Here is a 16,403-nt window from a genome sequence, read left to right on the forward strand (position 1 = left end):
ATTTTCTAAAATTTTCGAGAACACAATGAACTCTGGGGTTGCCACACACCTGTGTAGTAAAGGGATACTGAACCAATAACAATTTCGATTTCAAAAGCTTAGACATTTATTGAACATATAGGAAAATCTATAAGTGATAAAATAACACCATTTTGGATATTAAGTGACTTATCAGAGGCATATGATTGTGTCAGTAATAATATACTATTAGAGAAGTTAATTTTTTATGAATACATAGTTCAGCACAACTGGTATAGTTCTTCTTTAAGAAACAGGATGCACAGATTTACCTTATGTTGTTGTAGCAATACAAAGACAAATACTACATCATGTGCATCGGGAGACATTATTATACTTGCATAGGATCCAATCATTGACCCACTACTGTTCTTTCTTTATGTTAGTGATCCGCCACTGTAGTTGAATCAGAAGGTAGAATTAGTCCTGTTTGTAAATGATACAGGCATTGTTGTGAAAGAGGAGAGAAAACAGTGGGCTAACTTCAAACTTTGAAAAAATACAGCCCTTGTAATTTTGTATCGTCAGAAATATCCCATCTCCTTTTAATCTAGTATGCTAACAAGAAATAGTAAACAGAGTAGTTTTAAGTTGTTAGGTGCGCAAAGTGATGAAAACTTAAAGTGACAACTATATAGTAGACCTACAAAAATGTTTAGGTTTGGCTACTTGTGCCATAAGAATAATCGCCATCTTTGTGTGTACAAAACATAGTAAGTTAACATATTTTGCATATCTTTATTCAGTGGTGCCTCATAGGATAATATTCAGGGGTAACTCATCAATTATGCAAAAAGTATTCATTGCACAAAAGAAAGTAATGAGAAATATTTTTAAGGTTCACATTTGTACATCTTGCAGGTGTGTCTTTAAAAAGCTGGGATTATTAACCACAGCCTCACAGTAAAGTAATTCACTTATGAAATATGTTACCAGCAATCCATCTGAGTCTGAGAATAACAGAGATATTCAGAGGTACAAGACCATTTAGATTTGCAACTAAAATGTCTCACAGCGGAAGTAGAAATAATTAGTCAGTTTTACAGAAAAAAACGCGTAAATGTTTATCATGAATAATAGGTCATGCAACTGACATGATGATAAGCTTAACGCACTGACCTGTGGAGATGATGGGGAAGTGGCCATGATGTGAACACATCCTAGTGATGAACAGAAGCTGTCTTCTACTACAGATACAGTCTTTAAATATTGATTTTTTTTTATGGGGGGGGGGGGGGGCAGTTTTAGATAAGGGTACTACCAGCCTTTATACTATTTTGTTTATTTCCATGGAAATATGTCCTGATGCATTAAAATCAGGATCAACCAAATGCCCATTGTTCTTTGCTCCTCTGTACTCATTTTACGGTATGCCTTGGTGCACTGGTATCCAGAGAAAGTTCGCAGAAATTCCTTGCCTATTTGGCTGGACCACTTTCTGCATTGTTTTCAAAAGATTAACATCGTTGTCTCTCCATACTGCTGAGATTTTGGAACCAACAGTTCACTTCAGGTATGACAAGTATCTCATTCAGTCATAGTGACTTGACAAACTGGAGAGTTGCAGCGATGGCCACTCCCTCTATTGGAAAGAATGACATATTCCATGGGACAGAGTACATTCATTCTGCACAGTGATCAGGAAAAGAGTCATTACGCCCATATGGTTGATCAGTCACTTTTGATTCACCACTGAATATTTTATTTGCATCTGGTCACTGCCTTTGAACAACTGTTATGAGTTCATTTTTAATGTTTGGTGTTTCTTGTTTGGGGACCTGATGGATGTTGCAGGAAGTGAGTAACTGAGAAAATGGGATTTTGAGGTCTTGATTTGTCTCGTGAACTTTGTAATAAGGAAATATTTCTGATAAATAATGGTTACTATTGAGCTGCAAGCTCTTAGTTTTAATAGAATAATTTTTCTGAAGAATCTGCTTTAGGTCTGCTAATTTCTTATCGGTTTGGCGCACCAGAGTTTTGATTTTCCACAACATAAATTTATCTTCCAGGTACTGGCACGAAATCAGTCGAGGTAATTTTGCTGCTTTCAAGAGTAGAGAATTGGTTATTGTGGTTAGCATTGATGACATTGGTCCGATGCAAATTCTAATGCTGCGTTATTAAATTTTGTTTAATTTTGAGAGTGCCAACTTGATACTGCTGTGGTAAAAGAGAGCTCTAACTGTTGCAGTCAGTAAATGGTGAGCACTGTCATGAGATGTGCACCCCACCAACTGTGGGCTAACACATGAAGAACAGTCATTGCTTGTGCTATACTTGGAAAGAGACATCTGACGTAGGCCTGGTAAATCATCTGTGAGTCATTCATTAATCCTAGTAATTGCACATAATCTAATGTATGGCAGGTATCATGGTAAGATGTGACTCTTGAGTAGAAAGTTACATCATCTGAACACTGGAAAAGTTCAACATTTGATTGTAGAGCTACTTCAGTATTAGCAGTACATAGAGTGGTGGAAATTAGTGTAAATGCTTGTGGTTATTTGGGAAAAAACAAGTTTAGCTATTTATTTGGTGTTGTACGTATTTTGCACGTACAGTTTACAACAGAACAAAATAAAATACATTGTCATTTCACCACCAGAATTAGACCAGTCACTTAAAAATTGAAAAAAAAATGTGATCTTTTGGTTAGGGAGGGGCAGAAGTTGGTATAAAGCCAGGTCCACTAGTTGACACACATAGACATGGATGTCAGCAGGGTATTCCAGTTGTGGTGTTATTGACAATTTTGTCAGATTGGGTACAAAATGGCAATTATGACCTGACATGAAAATCATCAGCAATCATATAAGCATTTCATTATGTGTAAAGAAAAAAGTTGACCATTTTTGTTCCTCTAAAATCGTGGCTGATCTGCAGTTATTAGTCGCTTCCAGATGCATTAGACAAATCCCGCCTCAAGACATGACTGTGGCATTCAAGAAATGGCTCCACAAGGCACCTTTAAACACCGTGCGTACGAAAGCTCAACTGAAGTTTGTGGAAGAACATAAGCCTTGGACTGTAGAACGAAACAAAGTACCTAATTTTCAGTGATTAGAAGTAGTTTAATTTGGATGGGCCAGATGGTTTTCAATATTGCTGGCATGATCTAAGTACAGAACAACATGTTAAGAAGAATAGAAACTTTGGCAGTGGCAGCATTATGGTGTGGGCAGCATTTTGTGCTGACAGCACATCTAACAAAGAATGGTATACCACAAAATGAAGTCCAGTGATTATAAAAGAATGCTGGAAATTGAATTGGTTCATATGTACGAGGAATTCAGTGATGATAATTTACTATTCGAACGTGATAATATTGGAATTCACGGGTCTGCCAAGACAAAATTTTGGTTTCAGAATAACGGAATTCCACTTCTGAGCTGGCCATTGAAAAATCCAGATTTAAATGCCATGTAGAAACTATGGAGGATCTTCACATGGTGTGTTTATCGCAACGGACGATATTGTGAGACTGGCCGAGCTGAAAACGACAATTCAAACAGTGTGGACGTCAGTCCTGGAAGAAGAGATCAGTGCCATTACACATTCAATGCCCAAGAGAATTTTTGTATTTATTAGAGCATTGGAGATTTAACTAAATACTAAGTCCATAAATCATTGCCTCAAAGATGCTGTTTTATGACTGTGCATTGTCACGCTGATACAACCAGTAATCATCTCTGAACTGTTCCTCTCCTGTAAGCAATACACAATGCTGTAAAATGTGTTAATATCACTCTGCATTTAGCATTCTTTTAAGTGCAGTAAGGGGACCATGCCCTCACCGCGAGAAATACTCCCATATCATAATAATCACCTCTTCCGTACTTCACTGTTCACACTACACGTGATGACAGATAACATTCTCCAAGTATTTGCCAAACCCAGACCCTTCCATTGGATTGCCATAGTGTGTAGTGTGATTCATCACTAGAACACTCGTTTCCAGTGATCCACTGTCCAATGGCATCACTCTTTACACCATATCAAGCTTTGTTTAGTGTTGACTATAGAAATGTGTCGCTTATGAGGAACTGCTCAGTGATCGTACCTCATTCTTTTTAGCTCACTACACACAAGCATTGTGCTAGCTGGATTTCTGGTAGCACTTTGAGCTTCGCGAGTTATTCCTTCCACTGATTTATGCGATTTCTTACAAACACCCTTCACATTTTTCAGCAGTCTTGTTCCATCAATATGAGTAAATGAAGTCTGCCTCGTCTTGGTTTAACTGTGGTTGTTCCTTCACATTTCAAGTTTGCAGTCACAACAGTCGACTTGGATAGCTTCAGAAGGGTTGAAATGTCCTTGACTGATGTGGTACTTTAAATCCAATGACTAGTCGAAAGTACAAAGTCGTTGAGCTCATACCTATTCTGCTGTAACTGCTTCTCTACTATCAACACAAAACTTACCGCCACCTTTTATACTGGCAGGGCCACCTCTGCGTTACAGAGGAGATTTCCAAATACTTTTGATTGGCTAGTGTATGTGCATAGTGTATGAATCATTCCAGTAATTAAGGTGCCTGGAATCCAAACAGCATGTAGCTTGTATTTTATCAGCTAAAATGAGGACTGAAATACACAGCTGCTCTGGATAAAAGCAGCTAAGGTGTGAATTGTTAATACTTCAAGGTATCTTATGTCCTCTTTCGTGTTTCGAAGCCATTTTTAATGCTAAGCAGTAAATAATTTTGTCCCAGCTAGCATTTTAGTTGTATTTTAACAATTGTTTCCGGAGTTTTGTTGCCACATTACCTTCGGGAAATTGACCTGTAAGACCAGTGTCATTTAGCTCTTTTTCCTCTTTCAGAATGATTTGTGTGATTCACATAATTGACAAATTCCATAGCCACATTTCAGTATAAAGATGCACAGTGGATATAATAATGTTTCTGATGGAAAATATTTTAGTTTCAGATAGAAAATGTTTCATTCCTGGATGGGTCTCAGTAGAGATTTCCTTGATTGCCAGTTGAAGCTCCCTTATAGTGTTGGGATGCATAGAAGGTCATCCTTCACCATGAGATCAAATGGAGTTACTTGGGTGTTAACAAGTGGCAAGGTGACTGTCTTTTGTGCAGTCTGTGCTTTTGTCTCAGATGTTTCTCCTATTTACATACTGCTTAACTTACCACTTATTCATGATAACATTGTGGGTGAGTGAGGCAAAGAATGGCATACAAATATCTGTTCTTTAATTGTTACAAGTGTCACCTTACTTTAATCCTGATGTGTTTTTATTTTAGGGCCATTTTCTATGTGAGCTGCTGCATGAATTCTTTTAATGCTGCTTCCCTTAAAGCAATAGCCTGAAATCATTCTAGATTCCACCATACTGTAGGCTATTTATTGTGGAAATAGTGGACAGTATTATTGTGAATGGTTACAGACATTGCTATCCTCAATGTGTTAATGAAACAGTTATTTCAAATGTCTAAGAAATTGGAAAGCGAAAATGTTCACTTATTCTTTTACCTGTGCCGGCCGCGGTGGTCTAGCGGTTCTAGGTGCTCAGTCTGGAACCGCGCGACTGCTACGGTCGCAGGTTCGAATCCTGCCTCGGGCATGGATGTGTGTGATGTCCTTAGGTTAGTTAGGTTTAAGTAGTTCTAAGTTCTAGGGGACTGATGACCACAGATGTTAAGTCCCATAGTGCTCAGAGCCATTTTTTTTCTTTTACCTGTGTCAACCTTTCCAATCAGTTTTGCCCCTGTACTGTTTGTCTCATCCAATTATTTGAAATGGAGGAGGTGAGTTTGATACGACCCAAATGTTATAAGGTGGTGACCTCATGGGTATCTAGAGACTCTGCAGTCACGTATTGGAGCAAGAAATGAAGAACACACAGGTATATCAAAATCTGAATGTGTTTGATAAGGTGAAAGTACCATCATGGGTGAATTTATTTAACAGCACAAGTTTTGCATTTTGTATTAGTAAAAGTCTCTTTCCTGGCAGCTCCATGTTATACCATGAGCATTCAGATTACTGAATGCTAAGTAAAGTGGAAGCTTTTAAGACCACGAGATTTTCATCTTGTATTTGTAAATGTCTTTTGCTTGGCAGATTTACACTGTAGCTTGCAGGTTGCTGAAAATTAAGTAGGCTGGATGGGTATCTGTGACAGCTTTTGGCATGCGGCATTTGATATGGCTTAGTATCATTTGTCAATAAAATGACAAAGTAGTAAATGGGCCACATGTTTGGTTTGACACTTGTTGCCACAAACTAGAGTGATGATAGTGCCACACTATTTTACGCTATACACTTATGGATGAATAGGATCATTGTGCCCTTATTCCATATTATATTGTTTCTAGAGATTCTATATTGGAAGTACGGCTGAAACTATGCCACTATAATCTCAATTATTGACTGATAAAAAAGGTTTGTGTTGCTTGGAGAAGGGTTTCTCTCTCGAGTCTCATTGATTGTGGATTCTTTCAGAATTGTGTGAAATATCTAATACATAGAGCTATCAGATATGTTAATGCTAAAAAATAAAATTTGGCCATTAAGCTACAGTAGGTTATGCCATCTGCTGTGAAACTGGGGAATGTGGGTTTTGGACAGTATGAGACAGTGGGAATTGTGACAGTATATATTGTGTTGTTTTGGTTTTGTATGACTATTGGTGTTGCTGGATTATCTGATGCCATGTTGGTCTCCTCTTGTTCTGTCAATTCATAACACTGGCTTATGGTGTCATTGAAGGTGAGCCTCGACTTTCGCTTGCATTGTAGGAAGTTGAGGGCTGTGGTGGCTGCAGTGCCAAGAATTCTTGTTGACAAAAATGTCCATACCAAACACTCTAATTTGGCTGTTGGTAGTGGCAGTTGGAGCAGGGAAGTAATGCGGACCACTCATAACTGTCTTTGCGTATGAAAGTTAATCCATTGTAACCAACCCTTCTTTATTTTGCGAATAATGCTCTGGATTGGGTGAGGTATCCCCAGAAACAGTTTGTGAGGTCTCTCTTATCCCTGACTTCCTTAATTTTACGCAGTGCCTCTCCCTAACATCTTTATTCTGTCATTCGTTGTGAACTGAATGAGAAACCGACATCGGTCTCAGAGTAGTGCAGAGTGGCCTCGCACAGCACTCCAAGCTAGCGACATTCTCCTGCCCAGTCTGCCATATTCTACGTGGCTGCTTAGTAGCCCGTGCCTCTGGACTACATCAGCCCACTGCACTGGATGGGCTGTGTCACAGTTCGCCAGCCATGCTGTGGCGCCAATGATAGTCAGACATACCGCAATACCGAGGGAGTACACATGACACGCCAAATGTTGCTACGCTGCATGCGCATCCCACCGTCACCCGCTCTCGCTGAAAGATATTTTTATTTATAGGTGTCTTGCTCGCACTTGTTTGATGTATTTTAAGGAGCACAAAGACTGTTTTAATACGACTTCAGTTGTTACTCTCGTAAGAAGAACAGGATTTTTAGTTCTGATTATGACTCATTACACTCAAAACTGGTTACAGTAATACTATATGTAATAATTATGATCAGGAGACGTGTGAATAAAATTTACATTTTTGTAAATACTAACTTTAAAACATGATAAGTTGAAGCTGATATAAAGCTGCTAGTATTAGCCTTGCTGCTCAACAATGTTTTGGAAATAAAGCTAGTTTTATTTCATATTAAAAAACTAAACAAATTTGATAAATAGTGTACGTAAATCAAACATACGTAACAAAATGTGCAATAAAGGAAAACTTTTTCACTGCTACAAACAACGAAAAACGAATCATAATGTCCAAGCAGGATGTCACTCATTCGTCTCTTATAGAATTACTACAAATAAAAAAAAGAGCATCAACATTGCCAGAGTGTAAAAGTGATCACCTTACGTTAAGAATGAAACCATCACAACTAAAGTTTCTTGCAGAAGCAGAGCTAGATGCTTGTATGTACAATATTTTTCTGTTCATCTTCTGAAGATTCAGAAAATTTTGTTCCCTAATTTTGCCATAAGAAGCTACATTTTCTTCCATGTTGAAGTTTTTATTTAAATATTTCTACAACACATCTATTGGAGTGAGACTATCGTCGACATCTGCCTTCAAAGCAAACTTCCTTACATTTGCAGGTAGTTAAGGTTTTGAGGAATTTGACAAAGAATTGCCTCTTCGTGACTTGTACAACTCTTTGACCATAATTTTTTTTTTTTTTTTTTTTTTTTTTTTTTTTTTTTTTTTTTTTTTTTTTTTTTTCCTGATTGGGAAATTACGCAAACTTTTTAATATGTTATTTTGCAAATCCACACCAGTGGGATTCGTTTCTGGCTGTGTGAACCTGATTAAGTTTTCTTTTACTTCTCTTTTTCTCCACATGCTCTCCTTCCTAGGCAAATCACATTTAATTTCTGCAATCATTTTGTGCATTAAGAAAAAAATTGAGGAACTGCACCAGTCCACTAATGAGGAGAACAGGGCAAGGTGCCATAACCCAATTTCCCAAAAACTTCACTCAGTGGATGAGCGGTCAAAGTAAGTGAACACGTATCTCAGCTTATCTGTAGATACTAAGCTGTTTCTGAAAAAACGATGGTCGATGTTTTTGAGGTATGTCATGTACCTTTTACCGCGCGATATCCTCAGACGAAATGGCAGCACAGTGGTTAGTGTCGTGCTTCTTCATTTTGCGCTCCATGTTCGAAACTCGATTATTTTTATCATTATTTTTTCATTTATATACCCAAGTCTGTAAAAGATTACTAAAAGAATATTTTGCAGTATATTGATATAACGTTGTACTTATTCATCTACTAATTGTATGTCAGATGAAAGAATTAAAAAGAGAGAGAGACAGAGAGAGAAAATTATTTGCAATTATTTTCAGTTAAATGACATTAGCGTGTCATAATTCAGTTTCCGGAAAAGTGACCCATTATGCATGATTTGCCATGAAATTATTGCCAGTGTGCGAAATCTTCACCAGTGTCTTTCCCAAGTGAGATCCATAAGCAGAAATATCACTGTGGCAAACCTACCTTCACTTCATGCTCGTGGTGTTTGGAATATATGTGTTTCGAATATATCTACGATCATTATGTACCAAATGTTCGTGAGGGGATAAACAAAGAATAAAATATAAGATTTGATATGAGAATGAAATATCAGAATATGAGAATCTAAAAAGATTCAAAACACCTCAATATATTGTACACACATATATAATAAATGTGTAACACTTACTGTGAAATCCAGTTGTAATTTTGCAGTTAGCATAATGCCCATGCATTCCATATTTTGATAAGAAATATTCTTGTAGTAACCTTTTGAGGACATGGGTGGATACATCAAAACAAGAAATAAATAAAAAATAATGTGTCAAACAAAGAGGGTAAAATTAAGAAGCGGCGCCGCTAACCAATGAACCACCATTTTGCCTGGGGATACCATGCAGTAAAAGGCACATGAAGTGAAGTGTCTCAAAAACTTTGACCAATGTTTTGTCAGCAAATGTTGCGTACAGATAAGCCAAGACATGTGTTAACTTATTTTGAACCCACTTGCACTGAGCAAAGTTGGTGGAAAATCGGATGATGGCACTTGCCATGTTCTCCTCGTAAGTACTGCTCTAATTGCTGTTCATAGACAATAGCTTGCAGTATGTGCTACCACTAGCCCATAGGCCACAGCTATCAGTATTTGGGCACAGTACTGCTCGGCCCTGCAATGACACCACAGGCTTTCCTCATCTGACACTGTTGTAATCCAATGCGGCTGTGGGCTAGCCCTCTGTGCATGACTGTCGGTGGTACCCCCCAGTGTGACGTTCAACTTCGAAACCAATTGCAAATTGAAAAATTTTGGCAAGTTCTTCTGCCAGCAAGTTTCAGAGAGTTATTGTTGATCATTGTTGTCGTGGTCCAAGTTATTTTACAAAGAAGGACTTTGAACCCAGCTCCATTTTTCCAACCTTGCCATACATTCTAACATGGTGTGGATGGAATGAGAACACTTATTTAATAATCAGCTACAACAAGAGCCAGGCTGTGAGTAATGCAGTGCAATGTTTTGGGGCATGTCCGTACAAGCTGTGCACCACCGGGCGAAGTAGTGCGTGGACTAGTGATCTTCAGTTAAGCCAAATTCCACGATTCGGAATTATCCAAGCAGTAAATATCATCAGCAGATTGTATGGCATTGCAATTCAGATAATGAAATGGTGCTTGAATTTTGGAGTGAGATACATTGTTGACAACTATTAAGTGGTATTTTTTGTGATCTTTCCAAGGCATTTTATTGTATAGATCATGTTAAAACTGAAGTTTTATGGAATTGATGACTTTACAAACAACTGGTTTAAATTATATGTAAAAAACAGAATGCAAGTGGTTGTGCTGGATGGTTCTAACAATGATGGAAGGATGTAAAATTTTAGTTACCAGGGGAAAAAACACACACACACACACACACACACACACACACACACACACACACAGTCCTACTGGGTTCAATTTTGGGTCCCCTTCCTGTTCCTTATGTATGTGAATGATATTCCACTTAACATTAATCAAGTGGAATTGGTACTTTTTGCAGGCATATTAATAAATCCTGTTAGAGAGACATTAACAGAAGAGATTGTTAATGATTTTTTATTTCTTTCAGAGAATTACTAAGTGCTTCTTTGTAAATATACTGCCATAAATTTTGATAAAGTACCATATTCAGTTCTGCACAACAAATAGTCATACCAACAATTAATGTACACAAGAACAGCTGTCAGTAAATATGGTAGAATGCTCCAAATTTTACTTTAACTTTAACAGAAAGAAGCAAACAATTAAGTTCAGCTACTTTTCTTGTTTGCATAATTGTTAATCTCGGAAAGAAACAAATCACCCTCCTAATGTATTTTGCATATTTCCACCCAATATTTTATGTAATATCTTTTCTTTTTTGGAGGGGGGGGGGGGGGGGGGGCTGATCACTTAAAAGTACTGATTGCACAAAAACAAGCAGCAAGTACAGTATGTGCTATTCACCACAGTCATTTGTAGGTACCTCTCCTAGAGCTAGGCATTTTAATTGCACCATACACGTATTCTCTAATGCAATTTCTCATCACAAGATGAACTAAAATCATTTCTTCTCAACAACTTGTATTCCAGAGCTGAATTTATATTTAAAAGCTGGTAGCATTTTAGTCAGTTTTTAAGTGGAGTTGCACGAATAGGACTGAAAAATAATATTTTAAAACTACCGATGCATATACGCACTATCCAAAATTTTTGTGACTGGTGCTGCCATCTGTTGAAAACCTTACCTTTGGACTAATGGTCCCATCACCCTCAAAGTAGTTCCTATCTGCATGTACACACCGGTCCCAGTGCTTCTGCCACTGGTCAAACCTTTTTTGGAGGTCCTGTTCTTTGAGGCTGTTTATCAATGCCAGCAATGCTTCTTGAATCGCACGGTGCCAAATCTGGTGAGTACGGTGGGTGGGATACAACGGCCATGTTGTTTTTTGCCAAAAAGGTCATGGTGACCAAGGACGTGTGACAAGGCGTGTTGTCATGATGCAGCAGCCAGTTCCCTTGACGCCAAAGTACGGGCTGTTCTCGCCACGCATTTTCACGGAGCCATCGCAAAATGTCACAGTAGTACGCAGAATTCACTGTTTGGTTGGTTGGGACGAATTCTTTGTGCACAGTTCCCTTGGTATCCAAGAAAATGACGATCATGGTCTTCACTTTGCTCTTCACCTGTTTTGCTTTTTTGGGTCTTGGAGAGCCCGGGCTCTCACTGGGACGATTGTTGCTTTGTCTGTGGCTCATAACCATAAATCCAGCTCTCGTCGCCAGTGATAACCTGTGACAAGAAGGTTGGATCATCAGATGCAGTCTGACAAAGGTCCGTGCACACTTCAACACGCTGTGCCTTCTGATCGGCAGTCAAGATCCTGGACACAAATTTTGCAGTGACACGATGCATTCCCAATTTATCAGTCAGCATTCCTTGACATGTCCCATAAACAATATCCACTTCATCCTCAAGGTCTTGATTGTTTCTACATCGATCCGCACAAACCAATTGTTGAAGTTTGGCAACAATGTCTGGTGTTGTGCAGCTAATGGGTCTTCCAGTATGAGCATCATCTTCGATGTCTGTACGGCCGACCCTGAACCGAGCATACCCCCTCACACACGCGCACCGCTCATGCTCTGTCCCCCAAACACTTGTTGAATGATTTCAAGGGTCTCCGTAGCACTTTTACCAAGATTTGCACAGAATTTGATACACACGCGCTGTTCTGTTCATGGATCCATCGTAAAATCACCATACACAGAGTATTACGGAAATCTCTGTGGGCATGCAACGTGTCCTCCCAGCTGAATGCCACTCCTCACACTCACTCATCAGATATGCAGCTCTCGCCACCTAGCGGTGCGAAGATCTACTACTCCTACTTTCCAGATGGCAGCACCAGTCGTGAAAATCTTGGATTCCACATTGTACATAGCCTGCAAAGTGACTCATTCTACATCATTTCAACGAAAGAATTGTTAAAGTTTTCTTTGGAATATTTAACTATCTAAAGCAAATGCCTTATGAATCACTGCTTGGTTAATTTGTATCAGACATAATTGTGTTAAATATTCGGTTTTCACCTAGCACAATCTTTCTCTCTCTTATCTCAAACATTGTTTGCGTCATCTGTCCCTTTGTACTTTCTTTTAATGTTATTATGAAGCAGGAATATTGTTACTTTAAGTACCATTTTCCTAGAATATTACTATAATTATGTATTGTTGTTTTCAAGGAGAGGAAACCCTGATGTGTCAATCTACAATTTGGTGTATCATTAATGTTTCATTATGATTTGCTCTTTTGTTTATTTTTCTCATTGATTTTATTTTGCTTACAGCTTTCAGTTTTTTACCCATGGCACTACCTCCCAAAGAAGGAAAATAAACTGCTCTTTTTTGTGAGTGAATATGGTGGATTGATGAACCAGTGGCTGATAAAACATTGATGCTTTTACTGTAGATTGTGATCTGTACAAAAATCTCTCTATATTTTTGTACTGAAATCATAAGTGAAGCTGCACTTAAGAAGAATGCTGCGAACCTGCTAATTTTTGGCTCTCACCAAAAGGAAAAATCACTGTATCTTGTGTATACACGTCTCAAATTCATTTAGGGTTTAGTATTGTTCATTCATGTCGGGTCTCGTGCTTTTGTTAATTTCCATTCCTTGTCAAATCATGCGAAATAAGTTAGTTATGATAAAAATGTAGTATGTAAACTGTAACACAGTGTTAACTGTCAACAGAAAATTCTGCCGTTTGATATTACTCGGTAGCAAGTAAGATTTTATGTTGTTACTCGTTTACAATCCTGAGTTATCTGTTTTTGAACATCTACAATAGTCTTCAATTTTCTTGTTTCAGATCTCTGTTTCACTGTGATGTGTAAGGCTGATATTTACCAGATACTATTTATTTTCCTTTATCCAGTATGTCAGACATTAGTAGCATTTTCTGTATCTGTTGAATTATATTTTATTTTAAATTGTAGTCATTTATGTTGATATGTTTCTTGTTTTTTTTATTTAAGAATTTACCTCACTGTTGATAATAATTTAAGGTCACTAAAGAAATGTTTCTGTTATTATGTACATTCTTTCTTTCTTTGAACAAATTCTGTTTTTCTAGTGTCAGGTACTGATAATGTTGTTTTCCTACTCCTTTGTAAATTCTGTATTTCAATTTTATATTTTCTGTATTTAATTGGCTTGTGAATTGGCAGTTTTTGTGGATTTATGACATTTTAATTTTTTTTTTTTTTTTTTTTTGCCGCAATACCAGCTATTGTGAACTACGTAAGTGAAAACTTCTATTCCTTGCACTTCATAAGCTGCAACAACCCCCTTGTCTAGTTCATTAGAAGTCCAACAGTCCTTCCCAGTTGCTATTACTCATTCCCTTTTCTACATCCTTCAGATGTTCATTTGTTTCCTTTCTAACTTTTTCTGCTGAACTTCCTGTCATGTGTTTGCCCAGTACCAGTTTCTTAAATATTCCAATTTTCTCTTCTTTTCTCTATCTCGAGATGCCTCAAGCTTGATACTCTTAATATGTGCAGAGGCAGTTTACCTATATCACACAGGACACGCAGCTGTATTGCACAGCTTTTTGGAAAAGTTAACTTTTAGCAGTTGTGAATTGAAAGTAACAGTACTGTTTGGGACTATTTGTGCATGATTGTGTAATATTTTTAAACCATTGTAAATAATTGATCATTGAAATGTATATATTTTCACATATTTGATAAATCAGTTCATTGTAATATGAACTTTTCACAATAGTGCCGACACATTGTTTGCTTTACTTTGTTAACAAAGATCACCTGCTAAAAAGTAAAAATTGTTTGTTCCTAAGCTCCAACAACCCCCCTTGTGTTGTTCATTACAAATTCCTCACACAGCTCAACATTGGCCACTTAAGTGAAGCAGTTGGTCAACCAAACTGCAACCAAATGTGTATTCGAATTAAGGTTAGTGATAATCTAGTTCACTTAGAACTGTTTTTGTATAGTACCTCACATTGCTTCCACTAGTTTCAAGTTCAGGCACAGTGAACCACAACACTAGCCACAATGGAAATCGAACTTTCCCTGTTGATGTATCACAAAGTTTTACTATGTCACCAAATTTTGTTTAACGTTATAAGCTTGTAATACTACACATTTTACTTTTCAGCATGAGCTGTAATAGTTTCTCATCGATTTTGAGACACTACAATTCAGCATCTGCAGTGACAGGGAACTATCAGTCCTGCTTGCCATTAATTCAAACAAAAGTAAAAACCTCGATCAGTGCTCAACTTATTCCTCGCATTTAGTGGAAATGGCCAAGAAAACACCAGCAACTTCGTTAGTTTCAGTACATACATGTCCTAAGTAGGTATGCTCCTAAAATTTTATTTCAATTTTGTGATTTTATTCATAAAAGTCCAGCTGAATAACGTTTTTAGAACTCTGATAGTGTTAGTCCAGCTGCATGTAATGAGAAAGAAAATTCTGGTTTTTTCTTCAGCATTCAAAAATAACATACTGTATGTCATCGCTACAGTGCTGAATAATTGCAGTGTGGGTACAAGATGCCGATCAAAAAAAGTTAGGTACGAGATTCAAAACTGGATTACCTCCTTTTAACAAGCACTTGAACTAACCAGTTAAGCTACATGAGCAACTGATTCAAATCCTCTGTCATGCGTTTTCACAAATTTTCTCCAAATGTAAATTCAGCATTAAAGACCTGACTTTTTAGTTGGCTGTGATCATGCTTAGTCCTGTCCACCTACGACACATCCCTTATGTTGTACTACTCCTAAGTTTCTTGAAATGTTTGACTATTCAGTTGGAAAAATCAGTGTCGAAAGAAACGGACCATATGAATTCAACAGTCTGGATAGTATGCTTAGATGAAGGCAAACACTTGCAAAAAATGAGAGAACAGAATTCAACTCCTATGTATGGCACAAATTTTCATTTGTCACATTGTAATCATCATAATGCATCTTCAGCCTTAACAAACCTGTTTTCTTCAGTTTGAATAATACAGTATTTGTAATGTGGTTTTATGTAGTTGAACACTAACAAATTGGAAACCCATGTGCCTTATATGTAGAGTTGTTTCACTAAATCACTCAAAAGTTGCCGAATAACGTTAAGACATATATAAAGTAATCACTTTATGCAGCATAGAAACTAACAGAATATTTTGAGTATCTTTTGGAATCACAAAATTAATCAGTTCAAGTGTTTGTAACATGCGTCACAAGGCCACATATGTCGAACACACCAGGTAAATCACAATAATTTTAATGATAAATCAAACAGTGGAAACTCCCGGATGGAATAACAATAATATGGAAAGGATAGGTTGCTCACCATACAGAGAAGGTGTCGAGTCGTAGACAGCTACAATGAAAGAGTCTGCTAAAATATTAAAGCTTTCAGACAGAGTCGTATTCCTGTAGAACACACACACACACACACACACACAACTACAACTCTCACACAAATGGCCACTGTCTCAAGGCTTCAGGGGCCAAATGCAACTGCACCTGACAGGTCAGTAATCAGGCATGGCTAGTGTGGTGCGGGAGGCATACCCGAGTTATGGATGGGGGAAGATGGTAGTGCTGCCACTGGCATAACTTGCAAGACTTGGTGAGGGCAGAATAAGATTGTTAGATGCAGTATTGTCAGGGAGTTGGGTTCTGCTGGGGGGGTTTAGAGAAGGAGAAAGTTCTTGTAGGTACATTGGCAGAATAGACAACTTGTAGTACTGTAGTGGGAGCAGGGAAGGGGATGAGTAGGTGAGAGACAGGGATTAGCAGAG

The 16,403-nt window shown here is 37.8% G+C and overlaps 1 protein-coding gene across 3 annotated transcripts in view; it reads left to right on the forward strand.

The window, feature by feature from the left end:
* The window catches only part of LOC124774886 (gamma-tubulin complex component 3-like), a 290,049-nt gene extending 276,411 nt beyond the window's left edge, over nucleotides 1-13,638 (forward strand). For 2 of the 3 annotated variants that reach the window (XM_047249538.1, XM_047249539.1), the window contains exon 16: nucleotides 12,922-13,637. The gene's annotated coding sequence lies outside the window, so the exon portion shown is untranslated. Of the gene's footprint in view, nucleotides 1-12,921 lie in introns of all 3 variants that reach the window. The other variant, XM_047249540.1, reaches the window with a different exon arrangement.
* Nucleotides 13,639-16,403: the final 2,765 nt, after the last annotated feature.

The sequence above is a fragment of the Schistocerca piceifrons genome, chromosome 2 (genome assembly GCF_021461385.2).
Source record: "Schistocerca piceifrons isolate TAMUIC-IGC-003096 chromosome 2, iqSchPice1.1, whole genome shotgun sequence".
Lineage (NCBI taxonomy): Eukaryota > Metazoa > Arthropoda > Insecta > Orthoptera > Acrididae > Schistocerca > Schistocerca piceifrons.